Here is a 21874-nt window from a genome sequence, read left to right on the forward strand (position 1 = left end):
GTATTCATTGTTAGTATATAGCAAGAAGATGAAATGTCTCCAAAATTGTGCACCTTTCTCACATAGGAGGAGTGAGTACAAACTGAGTCAAACAGATACCAGTTGAGCTTTATTTTTAAAACCAAGTGTGATATCTACCAGATTTCAGGTACAAATGTTCACACTCAAATATGTCTCAGATTAGTAGTGTCTTTAGCCTTTTGAAATCTATACATTGCCATTATAAACTTCTTTGACCGAATTCTTTGCTCCCCAAAAATGTTGATTTGTATTTGCCTTATTAATATACATGATGCTTTCCAGAACAAACATATTTCATTTCTCTTTATGGAAACAATTTCTTTAAAGGAATATGATTATCTCAGGAATGATTCACAAACAGATGAAGAGTGTTTTTCCTCTTGCCAAGCGAAGCTAATATGCTTCTGTCAGAATTTTAATCTTCCTGCACTTTTTTTTTTATAATAAATGATGTTGCATATTGTACACATTTTACAAAATGACAGAATCACTGAATAGGAAAATTAGCTTTAGTGCCTAGCATAAAATGACATTCAAACGTTTATATCTGTGGGATAGTTAAGGACTTTCAAGTTAGAGCTCCAAGGCAACATGTGAGGAGCCTCAACTTCTCTTTTTTTTTCGTCTGTGGAGAAATAAATGTGAATCCATTGCTGTCACCTGGAGCTGCATATGGATGTTTTTTGCTAGACACTTTGGCTCTTTAAGTTAAAAGTCATCCTAGTAAGTGACTGCCAGAGCAAAGTGAGCAGTGTAAGGTGCTGGAGGTCATAGATCACAGTTCTGTGGGGCCACGTCTGCTGCTTGCCCTGAGTACCACAGATCTGGCACTGGCCTTTGGGGTCAGGAACCTACTCCCCTTTCTGTGTCTCATTTGTTGGCTATTGTGGACACTTCTGTCTTTTTAGACAGAGAAAGACATTGATGGGATGGGAGAATCCATCCCCTCACAACATTGTTGAATTTTTGTCCTGACAGCTCCTGGAAAGCTTCTGTTTTGGAGCATGCTAGGAAGCAAGTCTGGGTAGTTTTGCACTGTGGAAATGCAAAGCACAACAACAACAAAAAAGGTGGCATCCTTTTCTTCTTATAGCGATCAGGGAACACTTCCCATTGATTGGATCTGTAGCAGGATAGCATGAGTAAGAGGCCAGTGCAAACAGCTTGGCTTCATGTTCCGTTATCCTGTGTACTGTACATGAGAGAGATTCCTAGAATTCATTGGAGGGAGCCTTTAAAATCACTGTGGGAATTTTGTCTGAATGAGAGCTGAGGAAGCTTCAATAGTGGGCCAGGATACAGGAATGTAAATAAGTCACCAGACAGACAAGGAAGCCTGTGCCAGTCAGACACTAAAATACCAGTTGCTTAAAGCCAACTGAGCCTCTATTTATGATATAAAGATTAATAATCTGGGTGGCAACCAAAAGGTGAAATGATTCAGAAGTCTAGTTTTCAATTTTTAGAAATATGGAACAGGCTGGTTATTATAGCAGCAGATGTACGAGGGGAGGAGGAAGGAGTAAGGCTGTGAAGGAAACTGCAATGTTTTTTAGATTGTATGAAAAGTATTTGGGTGTGAACCAAAGAAAGGCATTTAAATTCCCTACCCACACAGCCTGAACATAAACAGTGTTCTACAGAATCAAAACCCACGAGAGGAGAGTTCATGGCATAGGGTCAAAAGTAGTTACGTGAGAGTGCTAAATAAGCATCCTTCCTAGCCTATCTGTAGGAGGACACACAGAGTTGCTCTGCAGTTTCTCAGTTGTCTCGCAAAGAGTGATACAGGCAGGTACTAGGCAGTGTGAAAGGGGGAGTAAGGTAGCATGTGGTGACTTGTGGTCACCTGAAAGGATTGTTACTTAAGCCTTAATTTAGGAGACTCCTAGAGCCTGTCTGATGTTTTCAGTTCACTGACACATTTCTATGATATTCAGGACAATGAGAGAATTTTGTCAAGTTTGGAGATCCTGAAGTTATTGCTATAATAAATGTGGTCACTACCAGTCAGGGTCTCCTTTTCTCAGGAGCTTTTCTTTTAACTTTTTTCTGCTACCTTACCCCCCACATGGCTGGTTATTGAGGGAACTTCCTTGGGCTTGATGGCTGTTCTTATTCCTTAAGCAGCACCAAAATAATGCCCATCAGCTCAGGAGCCACATGTTACCAGCTGAATCAAACACAGAGAAACATTTAGGAATGTGTTTTCAACAGCTTTAAACCTATTGGGCCAAAACTTCTTTCACAGTTTTCAAAATTAACATATTCATGTTTGCACAAACACCCCTGTTTTCTGGGGTAAGGCATTACTTATTCACAGCAGACATTCAAAACTTGTCTCCAGCAGTTTTATTCTGAAGGAATTTGATTAAATTGCTTACTCTGGCTTATGGGAGTTTGATCATGGAGTTGATGAAGGTGTGATTTCCACCTCCAGAGACAGGTGCATGCATGAGAGTTCAGTCCTATATGTGATCTGAGCACTAGACAACTTCAGAAGGCATGAACTCAGTATGCAAGATGAGAGCCATAGCTGACATTCTTTTCCTATATTCTGTCACTGTGACAGTTATTACTAAATTTAAAGATACCTTGTTTTTAATCTCAGAATTGTTGTCTTCTAAGTTCTTTGTACAAGAACTGTTCCAAAACACAATTTGAAAAAATCATGTTTCTGACAGCTTCTAGTGCCTTCTGGTAATACATCCTTGCATTTGCCAACTTTCTCTCTCAGAAACACTTGAGCTTCTTGTTTTTCTTCCAGAAGTAACAGAGATCTGAGTAAAATGGTTATCTTCTTCACATCAACCATCACTGAAAGCTATGGAGTAGAAGTTCTGTGTGCAGTAATTTGTTTTTAGTACTTGGCATCAGTTGTGAATTGTATCTGGATTTTTTTAAGAGATCATGGGAAGTCAAGGAGAGGGTTGGATGCACAGCACATTAGGTTTCCTTCACATGATGAAATCTGTGTGTGTAATACAGCTGTCAGACCAGGCCAGCCATAAATCCACTACTTGCTCTTTCAGTCAGTTCTTCCCATCTTTCCCTCCTTCCACTAGATGCTTCGGATGTCAATAGAGTGGAAAGATGTGCTGTGGAGATCATCTTTTATAGACTATTCCCAGACAAGGTTGTAGGCTCAATCCCAGTAAAATTAGGGCTTAAAAACGGCATGTGTTCAGATTTCCAGTGTTGAGTACTGATGTGATCAGCTGTAGTATGCTCAGCACCCTTTGGCCTCCTACTGCAATATTTATGGATACATTTCTCAAGAGCTTACATGTTTAATTTTTTTTTATCATAATTAAGATAACAGATACATCCATGAAACTCTTTATTATTATTATTTTGTTCTGAAGAGATATAAAACTGATTACCAAACGAATGATCTGAAAATTATCCACGCAGCAAGTGCTGAGTACTGGATCTCTGGCTTCCAGGAAGATGCAGCTACCAGCTTCTGTTATGCAGGGAAACTGGGTCTTTCTTTTCAGTTGTAACAACAGCTGACTTATTTCTATTTTTAACATCATACAGCTGTTTTTTTTTCTTGGGGGGGTCTTTTTGTCACTCCGATCATTTTATTTCTTCCTTATCAAAACAAGCAAACATAATATTTTGTTCTACTATGCTGTTCTTGCCACTTGATCACTGTATTGATACTGCTGTGAAGCAGTGAATTAAAATCATTATAAAGAAACAAAAATTGATTTGGAGGAACTTGAAAGACTTTTTTTTAAAAAAATAAATTAGAAATTTTAGTGCATTAGTGCTATACTTAGTCTCTGGTCCCAAAGGGCATGCAGAGAGAGAGAGTGCATAAATTGTGCTTAGAAGAAGATTGCTCAGAATCAGATAACTTGCAGATTGGAGATTTTAAATGGAAAGTTCTACCAAGGGCACTGTTCTGTATTTCTGCCAATAAAAGCCCTAATGGTTCCTGAGGAAGCTGTGGGTTATTTCTGAGAAATAGCAGCATGGAGACACAAAGAAAGGAGAATAAAGATTTTGCTTCTTTAGTCAGCCTTTAAAGTTATCACCATAAATGTGTTAGGCCAAAATTTAGTGGGGGGAGGTGGAGGTGCAAGGGCAGGATGCAGATCCTTGTTTGTTTTTATTTCTCTTTCCAAATGGTGCTGAAAAGTTGGGGTAGAGAAATTGCCTGATTGTTTGTTTTGTGGTTATTCAGAAAGGTTTGTGGGCTCCATCCTTAGGCAACTGGAGAAATATTCCTTGAGGGATTAACTCAGAGAGGGAGCTTAATCTGTGAACATGAAAAGAATGAATCTGGTACACTTTTATGTGTCTGCTAAAGCACATGTGGCTCTTTGATGGGCTGTGTCCCCCTGGTCCACTTTGGAAGGGGTTGTGGCTCAAAGGATCCAGTGGAATTACGTAGTTATTTGTTCAGGTTTTCCTGTTCTCTGAGACTCTCTTGAGGATTTCTACAAACTTTTTTCCTAGCAACCATATGTCATATTACTTGTATAGTTAAGATATCCAGGTGCAAGCTTTAGGAAGGAAAAGCTCTAGGACAACAGGGAACACAGATAAGTAAAGTAAGCTTGGCAGATCTGTTCATTATTAAATAACGTACTAATCTTAAAAATAAAAAGTTAGATGGCAGCAAAGGAATAGATTTGAGGGATTAATCTTTAAAAGTTTGTAGTAACATCTAATAATACCGAAAACTATACCTGAATACTATTTGGCAGTACTTGGCAGACAGTATTTAGCTCACAGCTATGGAAGTATCATCATAGTATCATAGTATCAAAGTATTGAGAGAAAAGAAATAGGAAATGTATTTAACAGAAACAGAGAAGCAAGATGGTGGTCTACCTTTTGACTATGAAGAGAGCAAGAATATTTGTTTGAGATAGCAGCTATGTTAAGTGCTTAAATCCTCACTGGTTCCAGAATCCAGCAAATTGGTCTAAGAAAAGAGTTCTTCTCTCCTCCCCCCCCCCCCCTCTCCCCCCCGACTTTTTTCAATACAAGTTTAGGTATTTTGAAGTGAACAATTTTGTGATCAGAAATGAACTGTTTAGAAAGAAAATGTGGGTTTACAGTATACCTGCAAATGCTATGTATACTGTATGTATACAAAATTCACTTTTTTTTTATCTAGACAACCCATTTCTGATCATACGGTTCTATATATTTATATTTGTCTTGAGGGAGACGATATAATCTGTCAGGATGACGAGATTTGGCCCATCATCTTAATGATGCATCAAGGGACCCGTGAGATGCATTTCCCCAAAAATTTACATTCTGTGTGTCTGCTGTGAATTCTATGCTGTCTGCCCTTCAGGCATGTTGAATTCAGTTCTCTATAGCAAGATGCTTATGTGTTTCACATATGGAAAATCTTCACGGATAGAAGAAGAGGAAAATTTCTGAGACTAGAGCATGAACAGAACATTTAATTACTTTTTTTTTGTATAATTCTCTGAAAATTTGTATTCTGGCACAAAAGTTGAGTAAATAATGTTTTTGGTGAAGGTACCTTCTGTTTAAAGTATTTATTAGTTGGCTTTCCAGTTTTAAATTTATATGGACTTGGGGTGTTTAAGTCCCATAATCTCCAGAGTAAAATCAAAATGCTGACCTGTTCTTTCCCTAGTAGCTATATGACAGTAAAATAATTTCTTTAAGTTATTATTAGAATCATAGAAATAAGAGCCTCGCAAGTACATAACAAGTCTATTTTTTAATTTAATTAGCCAATGCTTTAAGAAATATAGTGGAAAGTCATGAAAAAAGAACGACTGCATTAGGAAAGGTCATGCATGCAACACATCTAATACTAGATAGACGGCTCACTGAAAGTGTTTCTAAACAGTTTAAAGCAATGTAAATATTGTAAGGAGCCTAAGCTACTGGGGGGAAAAAATGGCAGCACGTTTTTGTTTTACTTTGGCCTTTTCTTTTGAGTAGCTGAAACCCTCTGAATTCAGACAAGAATGTGAGATTCTGTATGGTCAGGGGTTTTACTGATGTGGGTAAATTAAATTAGGTTTTATATAATATTTATGTTAAGAAGATGAATGGCGTAGATAGCAACTCTGTTACAGTGTGTCCTCTGCTAGTTCTCTTAAAACTAAAAGGGCGTTTAGGTTCGATGAATTTGCTCAGCCAGTAGATCTGATAGATAACAACTTTCATTATGATCAGCAATGTTATGCACTTTTTTTTTCTTTTCCCCCTTGTTTACCAGAGGAAAAAAATGGTAAAGAGCCTATTGGAACCCAATAGCTTGTGCTTTTTGCTTCTTTCCAAAGGTTACTCTGTATCCTATCTGCTAAAGAAACCCTGAGAGCATGGCTGGGAGTGATGCCAGAGACAGGAGAGGCTTTGCTGGGGACCAGCTCATTCTGCCCTATTCATTGTCAGGTCAGAGGCCAGTGATGCCTGTGGGCATATGGGAAGATGCTTGTAACTACTCACTGGGGCTAACTGATGAACTGGACTCTGAACTGTCATCCTTTCTAAGGCAGGTTAATTCCCTGTGCTAGTACAATCAGATTGTTGCCAACCACTGACAAATGAGTACATCTGCTCACGTGCACATAAAATGCAAGAGCAGATCATAGAATGGAAACCATGTGTTTTTAATTCCATCCTTATATGATGTTTGGAGTGTGATTCTGCTCCTGAAGCCATTTAAAAACAACAACAACAACAAAAAAAAAAAAAACTAACAAAAAGTAATTTTGTCATGTTTTGCCTCTACTTCAATAGGATAGCATACCTTCAGAGAGAATATCATTGGACAATTGCAGTAAAACTTGGGGGAAAATGCCTCAAACAAATACCTTAAGCAAAGATTTATGCTCTTTTTTCTGTGTGACCTGAAGTACTAACGTGAGTGTGGTTCTTTAGTCTTGATGACCATCTTGGGACCGATGGTCCTAACATAACAGATTTTGTGACTAGATCTATAGCATTTCTTTTTAATTTTCTAACCTTCAGTTCCAGAGCCTAAAAAGAACAAATACTCACATGCTTGATATTTTTAGCATTTATCTGAACCTTCTTTGTCTTTGTGTAGAGAGCTACTACAGAAAGTGAGTTAAGGATACCAGCCTTTCATAAACATCGCCTCAACATCTGCCAAGATTAATTCTCAATCTGGAGTTGACCGTGGGTTCTGACCTCTTGTCATTTTTAATCTGATTCAGGAAAGACAACTATTGTATTTTATTTTCACTCAGAGAATATTCGGGGGGAAAAATGATGAAAACCAATTCCTGATGCTTAAGTTTCTTGCACCACTTGCTGCTTCTTCTTGTGCACCTCCTGATCAAATCCTCGGAGAACCTCTTCAGCAATGCAATGATATAAATCAAACTGTCATCTGACTGCAGATTGCTGCAAAAACAGGTTTTTCACAACACACAAACTGTGTGGCCAGCTCCAAAATCTAAGTTTGGAAGCAACAGTGTCCTTTAGTCCATAGTCACAGTCATTAGCTAGAGGATACTTACTGGTGTTACTCTTAAGCAACTGCTGTGAGAACAGTGACTTTTAACAGGGAGCACACATCTACAGTGATGTTTATGAAGCTAAATAATGTTAATTGAGATCATTGTAATAATTTCAGAGTTTCAGTGTTCTGACAAAGTTATAGTATCTGTAAAGTGGATTTCCATGTACATCCTTTGATTTCAGTAGAACTGTGCTGGTTTACACTAGCGTGGTTCAAGTTTAAAAATAGAGTATTTTATCAATTTCAGGTAATATTAACTTTTTGTATTTCTAAGATTCACATTTGTTTGAGTAGGACAAGGGGTAATGGCCTGTAATTGTACCTAGGGAGATTCAGGTTGTATATTAGGAAAGATTTATTCTTGAAAAGTGCAGCATTTCATTTGGACAGGCTGCAGGAGCTGATGGAATCATTGTCCTTGGAGGTGTTCAGGAAAAGGGTAGGTGTCACACTGAGTGACATAGTCAGGAACAGTCATGGGCATGGGCTGGTGGATGTGCTAGATGATCTTACTGGTCTATCCAACTTTTACGATTCTATGGCTGTTGCTTTTTCTGCATTCAATTGTTCCAGCTGCAGTATACAAACACATACACAAAAAAATCCACAACCCACAAAACAACCCTGATGATCTTCAAGGAGCAGTGCACAGAGAATGAGGTTGTCTGGGTGTTCCTATGTTCATCATAACTGTGTCACGAAAGGAGCGTTGGATCTGTGTTGTTTGCTTGAGCCATTGGAATCATGGGGAAGGATTCTTATGCTATTGCATTGTGATCTGCAGGCAGGAACGTGACTGTAAATGAGGTGTGTCTGATTCAGTCTTAGTGTAAGGAGAAGAAAACAATTAGCTCATCTAAGTTATGACTATATCACTTTTACCCTGCGGAGCTTACAATATGCCAAGTACATTTTAGTTATATTCAGTGAGTTCCAAGAAGTGAAGACTTTTCCTGAAAGCAGAAACTTGCTAATTGTGTTGTTTAAGAGTCAACTCCTATAAGCATCCAACACATTCTACATCAAGCATAGTGAATCCTGAAGGGAATTTAAAAAATACCTTGTACAGAATTGTATGAATTGTTAAATGTATTTGAAATTCATTTTTAATTTCCTTTTGTCATTTTTGATTGTGGGTGCATTTGTAGCCATCTTGTACCCATCATGTCTGACACACAAGGCACACCAGAGATACAGACATCAACCTTGCTAAATTTACTTCTCCACTTTCCTCTCTCCTGCTTCTCATGCATATTAATAAAACCCTTTACTGAGAGTTTTGCCTTTCACTGAGAGGAAGCTGGCCAAATTTTTCATTACCATCCTTCTCTGGTGACAGCACTTGTGACTGGTACTGTGCTCCCCTCCCCTGCCATTTTTGCACACGCTGGGAATTAACTGTGTCATCTCATTTACTTTCTCATGTGGCTGTATGGTACAGTAGCTATCTTATAGCTAGCTACTAACAAGAACTGTGATCTTGCCCTTGCCTATCTCTTTCTGGTGGGCTTTTCAGTATTGTCCTTTTTGGTAGCATTGGTGGTAACCTGATTCCACAAGAAGCAGGCTCAGAATGCTAATCACTTTTTTCTTTTTTTTCCTTTTGGATTTATTCTCTGATGATTTAGCCCCACAGTCTGATTTTTTTGTTTGCAGTGAGAGGTAGTTAACCAGTCAGAAGCACATGGGTAGGCCTGAAGCTGAAAAGAGGCTGATCAGATTGTCCCTGTGCACTGCAGACAGACAGATGCTCAGTTAGCTTGTCTAAGAGCTTGTATAAGTCACAAGTGGAACATTCAGGCACCTGAATTAACAGTCTAATCTCAGCACTAAAGTAGAACTAAAAATAATAATAAAAAGCACCAAACTTCCATTAAACGCCTTTAAATATTCAAATATCTAAATATTTGAGTAACCTCAAACAGGCTCTGAAAGGCCTCAAATGAGGCACGTTACTCTGCTAATTCAGGTATCCACGCCTAATGGCCTGAGTGGTCTCCCTGAGTAAAGAGCAATTTCATGGTTCTGATAATTTCTGGCTCCATAATAGCATTTTATTTTGAAGAAATGTGATTTCAAATCCCATTTCCCAGCTGAACACAAGTCCAATTCTTGAACAGATGTCTTTACATCCTATGTTAATGATAATTTTTTCTTTAAATAATTCCAGCACATTGTAGGGAGTGTCCAAGCCAAATGTGTTACAACACAGTCCAGTAATTGCTTGAATGTTATATTGGAGGGGAGTTTTGCTCGGAGATATGTAATCCATTTTGAAACATTTAATTGAAAAAATATTGTTTTCATTGAAATAAATTTCACTAGTAGATTACAAATATACAGAACAACAGGTATAGAGAATAGCGCAAGTGAGTCAACATGTAAGTCTTTCTGTCTTCTTTGTGTTCATCTTCAAATGACACTATTTCACTTTTTAATTTCAGTTATTACTGTGATAATGGCATTCAGGTTGTCAGTGTGACAATAGCTACAAAGAAATTCTCTTAATCTTCAGAAAGAAATTCAGTCAGTTTTAATACCTACAGTAGACCCTACCAGCTCAAGTAGAAGCCATTTCTTACTTTTTAGGTGACCTGCTTAGTACTACCTACCCCATCAACCAGTATAACCTAACAAGGTTATCACAGTATCACACAGTATCACAGTCTCGTGCAGGTTGGAAGGGACCTTAGAGATCATCGAGTCCAACCCCCAGGATTCGAGCCCCTGTGTAGCAGAGCGGCACTTCTACCACTTGCGCCACAGGGGGATTCGAACCTGGGCCCTCTGGTGTTGCAACGTGGCATTCCTACCACTGCGCCACCGGGGCATACCGGTTATATTTAACACCTTGCAAGGAAGTTCACTAGATATAGTGATCTGAAGAAAACCACTCAAAAGTAGATTTACTGGGGAAGAATGGAGAAAATACAGACTTTGTCACTGACTTCTGACTTCTGCTTCTCTGTCATAGGACTAGATAAGTGCTGATAAGCTTCCACTGCTTATTGCAAAATTTGAGTTCCTTACATTTGATGCACAGAATGGGAAGATGGAGAGACTGTAGTAGGGTACAGAGTCTTGAGCTTCTCCTTGTACTCTTCCCCACATTGCTGCCCTGTCCTATCGGGTATTGCTCGGGTGACATGCCTTGTTTTATAAAAAGGCTTAATTCAAGTGAAGTCCATGCTTTACCTCCTACAGTGTAGATATAATTTCAGATAATCATTGCTCTGCTTGCAGTCCTCTCCCCAATTATAATGAAAGATATGTTCTTGTTCCCACTGACGTTCTTCACTTTAACTTGTGTCATAGCACAGTGTATCCCTCCTTTGCCTCCAGAAAAACTGAGTAATTAATGAAAATCTTCAATACTTAGCAAAGTATTTTTTTTTTATCTCCTGTTGGATATGCAGGCAAATCTTTCTCTATTTTTATGCCTTCATCATTAGGGCTTCCCTGGGCTTTGCTTTCATTCTTTTGCATATCCAAAAGAACCTTCTGGCTGACAAGCGTTGCACAAAGTGTAGGCAGGATGATGCATTTAATATGCATCTCTGCATAACCTTCATGTCAAAAAGTAATTTCCTGAACACTTTCCTGGATTTCTGAGGGCTTTGCCAAAAATGACAACTTTGTGTCAAAAAGGTGGAAGATAGTCTAGTGTGAATAAGAATGTACATTAAAAAAAGGCCTTTTCTAAATATATCTCTTTGATGCAATTGTAAACTTCAGATTCCTCTTGGGCTTAGTATGGTGATTATTATTCTGTTATTCTGATGAAATCTAGTATGCTTATATTGTTTAGTGAATTTTTTATTTTAGTATGACTAATTATTATTAAATACTGTGCCTAAAATCTGAGATATCTCAAGAGGTAACTTTGATCAGGTCGTGACCCCAGATTAGTGTGATTATTCCTGATGGACGTGTCCTTCTGACTGTTGAGGAATCAAGACGGTAGAGATTTCACAGCTCCTTCTGACATCACTGTTCATGACTGCACTGACAGCTAAAAAGTTCTCATAGTAGCACATTTGTTTACTCTTTGCAATAATATATGCCCATTATGTCTTTCCCTTCCTACCACATACATCTGAAATGGCCCTAGAAAACTCTGTGTGGGTTTCTGATTAGAAGTTGGTATTCCAAACAAGGCTTGGATGGGAGGAATTACATCACAGATCTGGTGAGATGTTTCTGTTGCTATTTCTTAGTTCAGCATTTGCTTTTTATTGAAGTGAATTCTGTGAAGTGGAGTGACATTGTTGACTTGCATATGGATGTTGGCCTGCAAAATCCTTGTGAAACTTTTTCTTTTCCATCATTCCTTCACAACAAATTGTTTCCTGGACTTTTTTTGAGCTGTTGATTATTCTTGCCTGTCTCCCTCACTAATTCTGCTTAAGATTACCATGGACTTCACACTTTGCAGCAGTAAGTCAGATGAGCATTTCTCTCAGGTTCTACACTCCAGTTCTTGGCTTTGCATTCGCTGCCTGGGCAAGCAATGTCTATACCCTTAGAGGCAGATCATTGGAGACGTGCAGTGTGTTTTGCCATGTATTGAAGACAAATTTGCAAACAGCAGATCAAGTCAGTTGTATCCATGGAAACGTCACTTTATCATAGGGTTATGCAGTTGCTTCCCTAGCTTTCTGATTAGGATCTGGCTGTTCTGTAGTCCAGATCTCCCTAGTTGAAAACATAAATTAAAAAGAGAAAAAAATAATTGTATTACAGGACAGTCTGTGAATATAAATGACACTTGTAACCAACACAGAAAATTTACATCACTGTTTAAAAGACACCTGTAGAAATATAATTTCGTAAATTCACTATTAAAAGCCTAAGACAGAATTCCTACATGGGCTGTTTTTTCGTATACTTCATTGAGCTTAACTGTAAAAAGAATAAAGTCAGGAAGCAGAAGCATTTGAATGATTTCAAAAAGTATTTAGCCTTTTGAAAACTCAGTAATCACTATATGAATTAATATAGATGCTGTCTATATCTTCTGTTTTGTGAACAAGTAAACTGATATTATGAAGTCATGAGCAGAGTTGTGAAAGAAAACTTGACCAGAGGTACCTGATAAAAATTCTTTTTCCTATTCACATATAAATTTGTGACCTTCTTCAAGGTATTTTTTCTCTGATGCCTAATTTTGTAGATAGATAGGGGTTCCTGGATTCCAAAGAAACATGTTGCTTTGAAAGTCTTCTAAGTGGAGTATCACCGAGTCTCTACTAAATATATGTGAATGTAATTTTTATATCTATAAATGGATTTTTTTATTATTTATTTATTTATTTCTGAACAGAGGAAGATTATTTTCAAAATTAATTAAAGGGGAAGTTCAGGTTGGGTATCAGGAAAGGGTTTTTCACCAGAAAGCAGTAGGCACAGCACAGGCTCCCCTGGGTGTCTGCCATGGCACCAAGCTGTTGGAATTCAAGACATGCTTGGGCAATGCTCTCAAACATATGGTTGGAATTTTAGGCATTCTTCTGTGGAGCCAGGAGTTGGGTTGGCTGATTGTTATGGGTTCCTTCCATCTCTGGAAGTTGTATATGAGTTGTATACTCATCTGTGAAATTGGCCACAGAACTTCAAATGTTTGTATTTTCAGCTAAAAACCTCTGGGTACAAATTTATCTGCAAACAGTTTTTGTGATTGCTTTTTCCTCTTAGGAAAGTAACAGTTTTTAACATTATGTGTCTGCTAACTCTGAATAGAATTCAGGCAACAAAGAAAAGACTCTTCTGAGCCAGATGATAATTCTTCTGCTAAAAACTGAATGATAGCAGACAACAGCAGTATGAGAAACTCTCAAATTGAAGTTCAGAAAGTCCTTTTAAATTAGAAAATATTTGGGTCCAAGATCAGTTCCGCCTATATTGAAGACTTCTTATCTTTCTACTGCCACGATGCTCTAGGAAGAGTTCAGCATCTAATTTCAGATTTCAATTTTTGTTGGGAAATGTCCTTTTGACAGCAGCATTTCTAACATTTTTTTTTTCCTAAGGACAATATTGAAACAGTCTTGCTTACTACAAAAAGGAGAAGGAATTTGAATTCTAATAAGAAAAAAAACACAGTGTGCGCCAGCATAAAATTGAAGGTTTATTCTATTGCTTTTTGTCCCCTAGTGTTTTTCAAGAGGCTAATATCATTCTAATATTAATTGCCTTCTGTATTTTCTGCAAATGTTATGATTAGGATTTATAGTTCCAATATTTTTATTAGAGAAACAGTTTCATATAGCACAATGATTTTATCAGCTCTAAGGCTTATGAGAAGAAATATATTCTGAAACAAATACAAACAGGTCTCTTAGGATTTTCAGCTAAAATAGCCAACACACCACAGATTGGTTTTGCTACAACTTTTGACTAAACTTGCCACAGTTATGCTTAATTGAGTGAAGATGCTGATGGGTGTTGGCAAGACATTGATATCTCTTCTTATTGGGCAAAATCACAAAATGACAATTTCATTTAAGTATGCAGCCATAATTAAATATAACATTATTTTTAAAATCAGGAGAAAATTGAGCAATTATGATTCTCATTAGCATTGCATATAAATTTGGGGGCCTAATTATGAGATGTAATGAACAGGAAAGAAGACAGCTTGAGTTTGTGATTATTGTTAATATTATTATTGCTTGTAGATTTGTATGCACGTCTGTATTACCTTATGAAACCCAAAGAAGAAAATATTTAGAAAAGGAATCACTGGATGTAGCAGGAAGGGTAAGCTGAGAGATTGCTTCTGTTCTTCTAGAGCTCTTTACCAAAGTTAGAGTAAAATTAAATATGTAGCCCTAGTTAAAAAGTTAAAATGGAGCATCCAAAGCTTGGTTTTGAACTGAAGTAGTAATAATTCCAGAGGTAGTTTCGCTAGAGAGTTCCAGTTTTGATTATCTTCTTTCCACTGTCATGGAAAATGAAATTACCCCTCTCAGGTTGTGTAAACCAGATCAAATTAAACTCAAATAGCACTTTACTAATTTCTGATTTATACCCAATTTTTTTTGACTGCTTCATACTGAATTCATACAACTTCTGAAAACACTACTGAGGGTACAGCTGTGTGTATATTTGCCCAACAAAACTGAACAATTTTGCACATATTTTTTCTTACTTTTTCCTTTTTCCTATTCTTCATTGTTCTTTTTTATCATTCTGGCACTCTAAATTAAGCTTAGTTGTCCAAAGGGATACTGTGCACAGCACAAATAATAAACACCAGTATAGATTATGATTATGAAAAAACATAAGTGCCTATTTTGTGTTTTTACTCTCTTCACTTGGCAGAATGCAGTTAGTAAAATAAGTATATTTTTATGAGCATAAACATATTTAAAGATATCTCCTGTCTTCTCTTGTTAACAGTATTCATTAACCACTTCTAGCCTTCCTTTTCTAAGTGTTCTTGGTGGCTTCTCATTCTTCAAACTCTGGAAGCTTCTCATCAAGAAGTGATAGTATGTAGTTAAGGAGGAAATCCTGACATTTACTTCACAATCAACTGGAAGCATTAATAGACTTTGAAGTTTGAAAAATAAACACTATGAATATCCATTTCCCAATTTTTTCATTGGCCGTACCTAATTCATAAAACTTGCCATAAAAGTAGAGATAGTTTACCCTGAGATAAAAACTAATCTATCTTATTGATTGAACTGCTAACTAATAATCTTTCACTAGTCAGACTGTGTGTGAGATCAGGGGTCACTTGACATTAATCACTTATTTAATTCCATCTTTCCACTATCCAACATGACAATATAACTGAGATCAAATTTTATCTGCATTAGTCTGCCATTGTTCTCTTTCTAAAACTCTTTCATGTCAGATATATGGTAAGAAAGCAATAAGCCATAAATTTGCTGTAGGAGACTTTGATGATTGGTTCTTTCTTAGGACACTGTGATATTCTGAGACATAGAGGGGAAGTGACGTACAACTGTCATCAAAAGTCACAGTGAGAAAGACAACGCTTTGCAAGAACTTGCCTTAATATTTTGTTGCAAGTTCCATTATCCATGTGATCTACAAAGTACATAATATATCAAATATCTTCTGCTTGCTTCTAAAGAAGTCATACCAGTTTTATACGTACTCCTAAGGCTTGTTTGAGTTTCAGGAGTGTAAATCAATGTAACTTCAAGTTGTCTTTATTTGCACAAGGATCTAAGAGGTTTCTTGTGATGGAGAGAAAGCAGTACCTACTCTTTTTACAGGCAGTGGACACATTTAATAACATTTGGTATTTGCATACTTCTACCATGTCTGCAACATGCTGGCAGATTTCATTGTGACGGAAAGGTCACTGGGCTGGAATGAGTGGGTGATAAGGACTGTGAGCATCCCGCAATTCTGACAGCAGTGGATTTGGGTGCTCCTGAGAAGGCTGATATTGACTGATGTGACTTTTACACTAAAGAACACAGTGATGCCAGTGAGGCTGTCTCCATCTGTGATGAAAGAGTAAGCATAAAAGTTATTTTCTGAAGGAGTGGAAAAGGTTGTGAAGCTGAATGAAATAGACTGACGTGTTGGGGCACACATTGGGAAAGAGGAGGCTTGGTGTAACTATGCTTATAAAAGCTATGAGGTGTATTTGATATACCATTCATTTTCCAGCTCATTCAGTAACCACATAGAAATCATACCTGCCTGGGCCTTGCCATTTCAGCTTGCCAGTGGAACATTAGGATTTACCTTTGGAAATTCCAGCATTACATCAGATTTCTGTTGTGAAGAAGGATGTGTGATTGGGGCAGTACTATGAAACTGAGTGCTCCTATTTAGGATCTGTAAGGTGACAGGTCAGACCTGCCAGCTCAGCTTGTATTTTCAGGCAGCTAATACTTAGCCTCAAGAGAGTATAGGTTGAATTCATACTGATAGTGATTTTGGTCATGCTGCACCTAGATAACATGTTTAATCTTATACTTCCCATTTCAGTTCCCATTAATCCCAAGGTATGTGAGTTCTTATGACCCTTAATCATTGTTTACACGTGTAGGATATTTTCACAGACTCTGGGTTGCTCCTTCAACATGGCAGCACGTCCCCATTTATCTAAGGGAACAGAGTTGCTCTGTAAACTTGTGGGATCCTTCCAGATGAAATGTCCACAGAAAAGCTGAAGATTTGTTTCCATTTTTATATACATCAGAATTTTCTCTGGATTTCAGAATGCTTGCAAATTTTTTGAACTTACGAGTTTGTCGCTGCTTACTGATTTGGGACAAGCTTTTAAATATTGTTCATTCTCAGACAAGAGCTGTAGATATGTAAATATTCTTGTTTAGAAGTAACAATGGCATATTTTCTAAGCAGTAAAATGGATTATGCATAATTGGTTTTGGAGCTGAAGTGGCAGCATATGTGAACTTTTTTTTATACAAATATGTTTGTTGATCTTCTATAAGATGGCAATTTATGGGTTCATGAGAAATCTTACAGAGGCAGTACATGATTACAGCATTCTGTGCTACTCTGAGCTCTATCAAGTCACTCATACTTCAAGGAGATGACTCATGCCATAGTTTGACACAGTGCGCAATAGGGTGCTTTGACTAGTAACAATAGTAAACAAACAAGTAGAGAGGAATAGATCTGCATTGTAGTTCTATCTGGGAGTAAGGCAGGTAAGGCCTGAATAATGGAGGATTCATCAGGTGGAATTATTTCTGTAACAAAGGCATCAGTGCGAATAATAGCATTGATATTTTGTACTGACGTCTTAATGTCAAAATAGTAGTGTAAATTGAATCCAACCTTTAGAAATTCATACATCACTCAAATGTTTGCATGTGTTCAACTACTCTTAGGCACTTGCTGGTATGTGCCCTTCATTCTTGCTTATAATTGGAAGATTTGAATTCATAAAAAAGAATTTGAAAATCCAGCTGTTGACCCTGAGCACTGAAGAACCTAGTTGTGTTGTGCAGCCTAGTTGTTTCAGATTCTGATTTGCAATAAATTACTTTTAAAAACTGGAAGGATAAAAGCAGTGTCCACTGCTTAAGTGGCAAAGAATGAGAGGTCATGCATAGCATGGGATCTCTTTTCTTGGATCCAGTAATATTTGAAATTCAAAGTTATGGTCTGAAGGAGACTTTATTCTGCCAAGCTTCCTTGCCTTTAACCAATCCTTCAACCTGTAACCTCTGCTTTGTCCATCTGAATGGCAATTTTCTAGTTTATCAGGCTGCCTGTTGCTAAGGAAGCTGACAAGAAAGCAAAACAGCTTGATGAATGTAACTCCCTGCTACTTGTGCTTTTGAAGTGGCATTCTCATTATAAATCAGTTTTCACTGAGAATATGGGACATATTCCTTAGGATATTTTTCAATGTTTTATAAAAAACAAAACAAAACAAAAACAGCAACGTTGAAAGTGGCAGATCTCAGGGCAATGGAGAGAAGAAATCTTACCCCTCCAGAATAAAATGCTCAGTAATTGAAAGGAATGGAGAACAGCAAGCAGACATAATGTCACAAAGCTTTGGGAGCAAAGACATCATTAAGTCATATCACTTGATTTCCTTTACAACACAATTACCTCTCGCTCCATTAGACAAGTGCTAAGAACAACAGCTTGTTGGACTGAAAATAAAAAATTCAGCTTTCCATCCACTCTACACTATTTTTTCAAAGGGAAACTGAAATAGTCTTTTAATACATGGTATTTTTTCCCTGTTGGAAAACTGCATACCCTGTAATCAAGTTATTTATCTATGTATTCATTTATTTTTCTGAAGTCCTCTTTTTGTAGACCTCATCTTAGATTTTCTTAAGCATGAACAGCATACCATACCATAGGTTATGCATTAGTCTTGTCGTTTCTGTTTAGAGGGAGAAACCCCATCCCATTTATTGATTCACACTTCAAACACCTCAACATCTCCAGGACTTTTTATCTTGATGTAGCCTGGAAGTCATATGGTCGCTTTTGACTGCTAGTACAGAAGAACCTTTCATGAATGTTAAGTGATTGTCTGCTAAAATACTGAGGCAGTCACCTTTCCCCATTTTAAAAAGTGTTTTTTGTTGGTTTTTTTTTTTGTTGTTGTTGTTTTTTTTTCTTAATAGTATGCTCTATACTTGAAAAACTGTTTGTTTCCTTTTGTTTTATTCTTAATGTGTCTGTGGATGGAGCAGTCAGCCATGAAGGCTACGTGCTAGTTGCCCCACTATCCATTCTAGCCATAGCATTCATCCATGGGTCCTATTCTGCAGACAGAATCAGTATTTTTCTTTAGCAGAGAACTATTCATTCAGTAGAAATACTTATTTCTGTTTAATGGGTAGAACTTAAATTCAGTAGAGGTCACCATGAGAACTCTTTTATTGTCTTTATATTTTGCAAATATTTCTTCTATGCAAATTTGGAAGTTCAGAAATCGATAGGGAAACCTCAATGGGGATAGGCCTCATTAAAATATTTCCATTGATTCTTAATGGAGAGCTGCTTTTTGATGTCTAACACTTCTCTGCTGTTTGTTCACATAATGTGTACTGTAGAGATACTTTGGGAAGCTAGTTTATAAGATAACACAATAATGTAGAAAAGCAGCTTAACAAAAGACAGATGTGTTTTGTAGTCGCCTGCGTATATCAAACTTATCTGCTGAAAAATGAAATCAGGCTTATTCAACAAACACTACTTTCTATTAAAAATATTGATTGGTACTAATTGTATTCCTGTTCTTTATAAGATAAATGAGCATTCCATTAATTTGGCCATGTCTGACATTGACCTGAGCAGCCTACATCTGCATAGGTCGTTTTGCTTATCATTGTGAAATAATCAGAACTAGTAAGACTCTTTATCTGCTGTATTTTCTACTTATTCCACACCGTTTTTCTAAAATTGAAGTTATTTTACAGGGTTTACCCTAATTTATACGATTTGTGGATGCAAATTCTCCAGAATTTATGAAAAAAGTTGAACACTAACATAGGATGTTTATCATCTCCTTATCTACTGGTGTGCTACAAAGTGTTCTTTTGGGATACGTATATCATGAGCATTTTCCAAAGTATAGATTATAAATGGTTTCAAATAGCGTTGCCTTTTCCCTATCACTAAATATTTTACCATCTCTATCAAGTAATGGATATATTTCATTGCTACCAAGTTATGTTTCATATATGCTTACACAAAAATTTGTAAGCTGTGCTTCCATAAATATTCATTACATTAATTTTTGACAGATATTGATTTTTCTCTTGTGTCTTTAGATTTTCTCATTAGACTTCTGCATTTTACAAGCTCTAGGATATACTGATATCTTCTACTCCTGTTTCCCTTTCAGCCATTTTCCATCAGTAGTAATTGCTGCATTTATTCATCCATAGAGTTTGTAGCTTTTTAACAGCCTCTGTTAAAATTCATTCATAAAGTTTGAACTTCTTTTAATATTCCTCACTGGTTTGTTTGTTTGTTTTACTTTCTTCAACCTTGGTAAAATTCACCTTTTAGATGAACTGCACTTATGTGTGTGTGCAAGGAAATGTTTTGAGATTATCCTACTCAATATAAATGTCAGACAGTTATTAACGTTATTTTCAGCATCAGTCAAGTGAGTAATTCATCAGGAGTTATCTTCTGAATTGAAATTCCAATTGAATTAAGAAATGGTAAGTTGCTCCAAAGACTCGGACAGTATTTTATTATTTGGTGGCCAAGTACCTGTTGTATTTGCTTCTATGAAGTCTGTATTAATGCAGTTTTATTTCTTTCCATATATATAAACATTGTCTGAAATACTCACTTTGTTATCAGATTTGATTTATTAGTGCTTTATGTATAATTGTTTCAATAGATCAGTAACTTAAACAGTAATCAGAAATACAAAAGAATGGGATTTTAATATAGAATACATCCTATTTTCCTTCTTCCCTGCCTTTATCTTGTGTTTGTTTTGTTTTTCATGTCTCAGCCGTGAATGCAAAGACTGAACATAAAAGTGTTAAGATACTATGATTATATATAGTATATAATATATATATATGCTAGTATATAATATATATATATGCTAGATTCCTGCTGCTGCTGTAAGTTCATAGCTGGCTTTTATCTCTGCTGTGCTCATACTAAAGTTAGTTGCAGTTATGTTCTTGAGAAGCGAAGGCCAAAAGATAGAAAGAGGAAACTGATCTCACCAGCAAATTGATCTAACACATGACTTCAGAGTTTAAATTGTGGCATTTCCTATCCAAAACTGAAGAGCAAAAGGTTCAACTCCTGTAATAGAGCTAAAATGAAAGCAAGACAAACCAATGTACTTTTTCTCAGAATTTGATTTTTTAAGGTGTATGACGATGAAGGAGAAATAATAATGGATATTTAGGGTTAATTAGGTCTCCTTGAAATCCTCTTCTCAGTGTCTTTTCATTGCTATAAGGCCACAGAAGATGTTGGTGAAGGGAGACTACTCAGTGTCTTCCAGAAATTTCACCATTATTTGTTCTGAGCAGCTGAGGGCAAAAATTACACAAAATACATATAATTTGGGGGTTGAGAACATAAATTATTTTACCATCCTTTTTACATTCTTAGTGAGTACTTTCCAGTAATCCTTTGTATATTCATTTTGACAGTAAGGAAACCATTAGGCCTCTTTAAATACACTGGAAAACTTTTATGGGAAAAACAACTTTCACAGTATCTCTTTATAACGATGAAGGATCTACTTCTGCCAATACCCAATTGAGACTGATTTTCCTTTTTCGCAGCTTTCATGACACTTCATGAATTCATTTTTATATCACTGAGCCTCTGGGTTTGAGTATTGGTAAACCACATAAAAATCCCAACAAATATGCTGACTGAAAATGAATTCTGGAGTTACAAACCTGCAAGTAATATTCAGTGGCTGAACAGGCAGAGTTGCATTACTGATGTTTAAAACTGAAAGGAGCATCTGGCAGGCTAAGAAAAGCAATTTATGATGGACTCAGAGCATAGCAAAGCTCTAAATCTTTTTAAGGCACCTAACTTTTTGGGCTTCATCAGAACAGTGAAAAATCAACACTGAGGCTGTAATGTATACATATGCACAGAGAGAATGCTGTTAGTTTTGGTCTTCTTACTCCAGGATTATCAGCCCAGTGCTCTTCACCTTAATTCAGTTACAGTAAGAATTCAATTTAGGTGTAACCAAACTAGGATCTTTTTTCCTTCTTTTCCTGTTTCCTGTATTGAGTGCATAAATACTATCTAAAAAACTTGTCTGAAAAGAGCTCTTTTTCCTATGTTCTCTTGTGGCTCTTGTACCTCTGCTCAGCTATAACTAGAAAAAATTAAACAGTGCCAATGCTCTCC

The sequence above is a fragment of the Coturnix japonica genome, chromosome 5, assembly GCF_054131305.1.
Source record: "Coturnix japonica strain WE chromosome 5, WE-NBRP24, whole genome shotgun sequence".
In the NCBI taxonomy this organism is placed as follows: domain Eukaryota; kingdom Metazoa; phylum Chordata; class Aves; order Galliformes; family Phasianidae; genus Coturnix; species Coturnix japonica.